Source organism: Ochotona princeps, chromosome 19, assembly GCF_030435755.1.
Source record: "Ochotona princeps isolate mOchPri1 chromosome 19, mOchPri1.hap1, whole genome shotgun sequence".
Classification (NCBI taxonomy): Eukaryota; Metazoa; Chordata; class Mammalia; order Lagomorpha; family Ochotonidae; genus Ochotona; species Ochotona princeps.
The window spans coordinates 38,006,735-38,013,373 of record NC_080850.1 but is presented as its reverse complement, the minus strand read 5'-3'; the positions used below and the strand labels follow the sequence as shown (position 1 = coordinate 38,013,373).

The window sequence follows — 6,639 nt, the reverse complement described above, 5'->3', positions numbered from 1 at the left end:
TCATGTTAGCAGGCCCTAGAGCTATTGTGCTTTCCTGTGTATCCATCTCTGTCTGGGATAGCAACTGGAAAATGAGAATTAAACCTCAGTTTTTAAACCTTGCCTTGCAGCTTTTTTAGTAAGTAACTTAGCTTTATTTACACCGGCCTTCAAAATATAAACACTGAAGCAACTCTGATGACAGTAAACCAGATGGAATCGATAATTTACATATCTCAGAGGAGTCTGTTAGGAAACCAAAGCAGAAGAAATGATTGACTGTTTTATAGAGATTATCTTGTTCTAACAGGTTTGAGATGGTTGTGTTTGATTGAATTGAACTGATTCTTATTTTCCTTAAATCGCATATTGCTCAAGAGCAGCAATGTTTCTTAAAACAATAATATAAAACATAAAGTCGTGTTTCTTAAAACAATATATACACACACACACAAACACATATGTGTGTATGTATGTGTTAAGAAAGCAGAAAGAAAAACTTAATAGGATGAGAATTCACTCATGCTGAGTCATTTCTTTGCCAGGAAAATTTTTAATTCCCTGGTGACTTAATTTCTTTGATCTATTCACTGTAAACAGGCAGATAAAAAAATCACAATTTCCCACCCTGGAAGAATATAAGTATGACCATTTACCTTCTCCATGTTATTCTCCAAAGAATGGTTTTTATTCATAAGTATGCGTGCAAGACCGTTTATTCAGTGATACGGGCATTGCTGGGAAAACAGCTGCTGCTTGCAGAAAGCTCAGATCTCCAGGCCTCTCTTCCAAGGGCTGACTGTATGCATTGTTTCTTTCATTGCCAATGCTTCATCAGCTTCACCCTCACACCCTTAATTGATGTTTTTCCAACCGCAAATCTACTCACCTCAGCAAAAACAAGGACTGTGTCTCCAACTACCCCTCTCTTTTTCATACTGAACTTATGCCCCCAGGCAAAGCTCATGGGAAATCAGTCTTCAGGTTCAATTATACTCTAAATTTAATCCCAGGATTTGGTCCACATTTTTATCATTACCGAGAATGAGGACACCATTGTCTGTATCTAGTTATTTTATTTAAACATTATTTTTTGCTTCATCTACTCTTCAGAAAATTTGTCACATTAATATAGAATACAGTAAAAAAAAAGAATAATATTGCTTTCCTTTCCTGCCTAAACAGTTTTCTTAAAGGGAAGGAGTTGAAGGTTGGTTAGCTGTTTAAGGTAAAATATTTAGGTCAATTAAACCTTACAGCATACAAACATGTAGAGGAAGAGAGTGAAAGGAGAAAAGGAGAAGAGGGAGAGAAGCAAGGAATGCCAACAGGATAGTAGAACACTGCTTCTATAAGGGTTATGTATTCTGGGCCAAGCTCAATGGCTAAATCCTTACCTTGCAAGTGCTGGGGTCCCATATGGGTACTAGTTCATGTCCTGACTGTTCTACTTCCCATCCAGCTCCCTGCTTATGTCCTGAGAGGGCCGTCGAGAACTGCCCAAAACCTTGGGACACTGCACCTGTGTGGGAGACCCAAAAGAAGCTCTTAGCTCCTGGCTTTGGACTGGCTCATTTCCTGCCTTTGTGGCCATTTGGGGAGTGAACCAGTAGATAGAGGATCTCTCTCTCTCTCTGTCTCTCCTTCTCTCCATAAATCTGATCTACTCTTCTATTAAAAATAAATAAATCTTAAAAAAAATTAGGTTACATATCATTTCCATTATCTGACCACTACTAGGCTTTCTAGTGTGATACATGGAGGTGAGGCCATGATAGAATTTTAGTGATGTAAAATTTTGGGTTGAAACTTAGAATGTGTCATTCCTAAGGGACTGATGGGATATTGAAGTAAAAATGGGAAATTATTTGCAAGTAATATGACAACAGTGAAAGGGAAAATGAAATGTTGTTTCATCATTTCCATCTTAAAAAGCTCTGGGAAGAGTCTGAGAACAAAATAAAATACTAGGGAACCTAAGGAGAAATTAGCCTTATGCAAAGCTCTCTTTGTGTGACAAGTGTATGGATCCTTCAAATCTGAATTTCTAGGACTGTTAGATCCAAAAGATCCCCAGACTGTGGACAGACAGGTTCCACACGCAGTAATGCAAAAGCAAACAAACTTTATTGCTAGCTCGAGCTAGGGTCCAAGTCTCATCCAGTGCAGTGGAGTCTTGACAAGGACCCTGCTCTCAGGTTTTTTTTGTTTTGTTTTGTTTTGTTTCAAACTTTATTCCCAGGCAGTTTCAGCTTAATTACCTGCAAAGAATGATTTGTATATAAGCAAAAACCGAAAAGAGCTGTACTGTCAAAGGGGCTTGAGCTTAAAACTATTAGAGATCTAGAATTTATCAGATCATAAACAAAACAATTTTTAAAAGCAGTCATAATATAAAATAGCAGCTCCCAGAAACTTCCTCAAGTTTTACTTTCTTCAGAAACTGACTCCATTCGGTTTGCCTTATTCTTGGAAACCTCATCAAAATTCTCCACAAGATCTGAAACTTCATCATCATCCTCCTCTCCAGTAGCACGCAGTGCTTTTCCATCCACAGACTGCTTGGGCAGAGCTTTGGCCAGCCTCCTCAAGTTAGTCAGGCTGTGCGCACCGAGCTGGTGTAAGATGCTGGGGAGCTGTTAGCTGCTTTGTCTCGGCCGGTGGTGGTGCATGTGTTTGCTGCCAGAGAAGCCTGAACTTTAGGGTTGTTGAAGTGGATCACTGTTCCTTGGTTTGCAAACATATTCACCTCTTCAATACCAGAGGTATTGTTCACCCCTAATTTTTTTAGGAAGAACTGAAGTTTTTATTATCAGCGGTCGCTGTTATATGCACCACCACCTTTCTTTCTGTGAACAGTTTCTTTCCCCCTAAGTGCACTTGCGCCTGCAACTTGGCGAGTTTTTTCCTGGTTCATGATGGTTTCTTTCATCTTGTCCGAGCAGAAATGGGGCCGTGTGGGGGACTAGGGTTGGCGCTCAGGGGGTCTCTGGCAGACCAGCTGAGATTAAGCACACACACAGGGACGCAAGATGGCAACTAGAGGTGACACCTCTTCCAGGCAGTTTTTATATCCTCCTAGTCACGTACACCACATACATTATCTCTTCTTAGTTACATACTGCATGTTCACATAGTGCAGATCAAATTACACAAAGGACTGTGAGAGTGGGCAATGACTGGTCTGTTGCCCTCACCCAAGGCTAACGGCTTTTTAAATATCTTTTTGTGTTACATTCCTCCAGGGCAGTTGGTGCTGTCACCTTTGGGAAATGAAATTTAGGCCTACTCTTACTTAATGCCTATTATGGTGTTAGTCTTGTCTCTTACACTTAAAGCAAAAGCAATCAGTACGGAAGCAAAATTAGCAGTTAGATTACTGATACTCAATTACTAGTGCTCTAATGTTGCCTTGTATTTTTATGACAAATTACCTTTTCCTCATCTACTTCTGATTTATTAAGATCCCTAATGATAATCCTTATCATTACTTAAAACTATATTCACTGCCCTAATCTTATAGGACAATCCAACCAAAACATTCATTTTTTTAAAAGATTTATTTATTTTTATTGGAAAGGCAGATATACAGAGAAGGAGATACAGAGAGGAAGATCTTCCCTCCGCTGGTTCACTCCACAAGTGGCCACAATGGCTGGACCTGAGCTGATCTGAAGTCAGGAGCCAAGAGCTTCCTCTGGGCCTCCCAAGAGGTAAAGGGTGGATGAAGGGTTCTGAGGCTTTGGACCATCCTCTACTGCTATCCCAGGCCACAAGCAGGAAGCTGGATGAGAAATGAAGCAGCCAGGACACAAACCAGCACCCATATGGGATCCTGGCAGATGCAAGGTGAGGATGCTAGTCACTAAGCTATCTCACCAGGCCCACGTTCCATTTTTATCTAAAAGAGATACTGGATAATTTTTTTTCTTTGCTAGAGAAAGCAGTTATTATCTAACTAGCTCATAGAGTTCTTGTACTTACAGTTGTATCTACAAAGTAGGTGTTCAGAAATATTCCAATAAGTGTTTCACTATGTGCTCTGGTTAATTGTAGCCAAAGTTAACGCCAAAGCAAAAATTATATGTGGTTAATTTGTGATTGCATTCAAAGAGAAACTAACATTTCTAAAAAACTCTTTTTTGAATGGAAATTCTGAAGTTCTCCAGCATGGGTAGATCACTAATCTGTGTTATTCGTGGTGGTACATCGATGCCTTTATTTTATGTGTGTTTTCTTGTGACTTTTTAATCAGTGTTAGAGAAGGTTCATTGCTGTCTGAAATTATCCAGTGTGTGTCTGTGTCTGTGTGTGTTTATGTGTGCTTACTGCCTTCCAGTTGTATTCCCTGCATCTTCATCCATAACCTGATGACAGCCTTTGTAGGAGGACTCACCCTAGAAAGCCTTGGTTCTTCCCATCCAACTCAGAACTTTGTGTATATTCTGGGCAGCTAGAAGGAAGAGCTGTCACAGAAGAGGCAAGACTGCTTCTCTTGAGCCAGATGCTGAAGGCTTCTGCTTCTGCCTTGTTACTCTTCAGTCTTACTCTAGATTGAAGCACTGGGATTTCCCAGATTGTTTAAAGGCCTTCAAGGTAAAGGTTCACGTCCTTCCAATCAGCTAGCCACTAGGCTTTCTGATGTTAGATGTTGGCCCTCTATCCCCTTATCTGAAAAGCCCGATGTGCTAGAGTCTGAGAGAATACCTGTGTGTCTTGGAGACCTGGCCTGCAACAGTGTATGCACTGTATGCTACAGAGGGGCTATGTCTTACTGAGACCTTTCATGCCCACTTCAGTTCCTTGGTGCCATGGATCTGTCATCTGTAATCTGTGTAACTTCATTCCAGTTGCTTTACTTCTGAAGTACTTAACTTTCTTATCCTAACTGCTAGATAATTCAGTCATACTTCATTTTCTCTTTCAGCCTACATTGAGTATCTTAAGTGTTCCAAACTCATAATAGTGTGAAATTTCCCTTTCAAAGATCCAATTAAATTGAAAGAAGGTAGGAAAAAACTTGTCATAGTGAAAATTGGGAATATTCATCTGTGTTTCCAGCATTTTTCTGACTTTGATGACTGGTTCTTAGTTTCTTCCTCTGAATCATTTTGGTAACTCTCAGTGAAAGGACGTAATGATCTGAGAGTGGAATACAGAATGAGAAGAATAGAGCTAAGGGTTAGGTTCATAGGAGCCACAGACCATTGCTATCGCAGAATTTGGTTAGCCTTCCCAGGAGGAACTGGAGGGGAAAAAAAGGATTCCAGAGTAAGTTTTAACAGAATTTTGGGGAAAATGGGGGAATTGATTAGAGGCATGCATTCTCTAATGCCTGAGCTCCCCTCACCGCCCCACCAAAGGAAAAAGTTGAAAATAAAGAGTAAACTTGAGTACAGAGAAATGGAGGGGCATAAAGCAGCTACCAAGAGATTTGAACCAACTTCTAGAAAATGTGACCTGAGTGTTAGATTCCTGTTGACCAATGAAAAGTAGAGGTGGAAAGACTATAGAATGCTAGGATGATCTGGAGACGACTTGCTTGTGTCTGTGAGGTGGACTTTGGAGAGATAAGAGGCCAGAAGCAGAAGGGGTAAGAGAGGCAGAGGCAAGCTGCCCACTGCTGAACTCCTGGGCAGATGGATGAGGGTCCATCAGTGATAAATGTGATAATATCCGTCATTGATAAATGTGCCTCCCACACGTCCCCTGTTCTTCTTCAAAGAAAGAGAAAGTTACCCTGCTAGTTAATCAATGTGCTTTTGACTGAGAACTCAGCAAATGTAGAGAGGCCCTAAGTTCTCTTTCTATCACAAGCCTCTATTCCAGGTAGAGGCATGAAGTTGACCCAAAGGCAATAAGTACTTGCTCTTCATGAAACGCCCTGCAATACTCTGAAACCTGAACTGAATTCTGATGAGTTCTAATGCAGGGCCTCTTTACTTCTTTGAAGTGGTCTGAGTGGTGAGAGATACTGTTGCTGCTACTGTTTAGAGAAATACATTGAGCTCAATGGATATTCTTTTCTTTGAATAGAAAGTTTTATATCTAGTCAATACTATATGGATCTGCCTCCTCATTGATATTTATCAAGCTACAGGAACCTTGTGTTTTGTAGCCTTTTAGACTAAAGTTTATAAACAAGGCTATGTATAAGTTCTCTGAGGGCTTTTAAACCACTTTCTGTTATATTTTAACTCATTACTAAGTAATTGGGTTAGTATGACACAAAGTGAGCAAAAAATAAAGGTTGCCACAGGAACCTTACCAGGAACATAACTTGGTAGGGAGTAAATATATTGGTTTTCAAGTAAACGATAAATGTTATTTAATATACATAAATATACAAATGCTGGACTAGAATGTTTTAAATATCTCTGCATAAGGAAACTCCACTAACACAAAATCCTTGAAGTTAAAATTCAGAAGAATGTTTCAATAACTGTGTCTTTGGCCCGGCACAGTAGCCTAGTGAAGTCCTCACCTTGCATGCGCCATGATCCCATAAGGGTGTTTCACTTCCCATCCATCTCCCTGCTTGAGGTCTGGAAAAGTAGTAGAGGATGACCCGAAGCCTTGAGACCTTGCACCCATGCTTAGAAGAGGCTTCTGGCTTCAGATCGCCTCAACATTGGCCGTTGCAGCCACTTGTGGAGTGAA

General features: G+C 40.4%; 1 pseudogene; it reads right to left on the bottom strand.

The window, feature by feature from the left end:
- Positions 1 to 2,204: 2,204 nt before the first annotated feature.
- LOC131482623 (transcription factor BTF3-like) lies at positions 2,205 to 2,971 on the bottom strand (annotated as a pseudogene).
- Between the last annotated feature and the right edge of the window lie 3,668 nt (positions 2,972 to 6,639).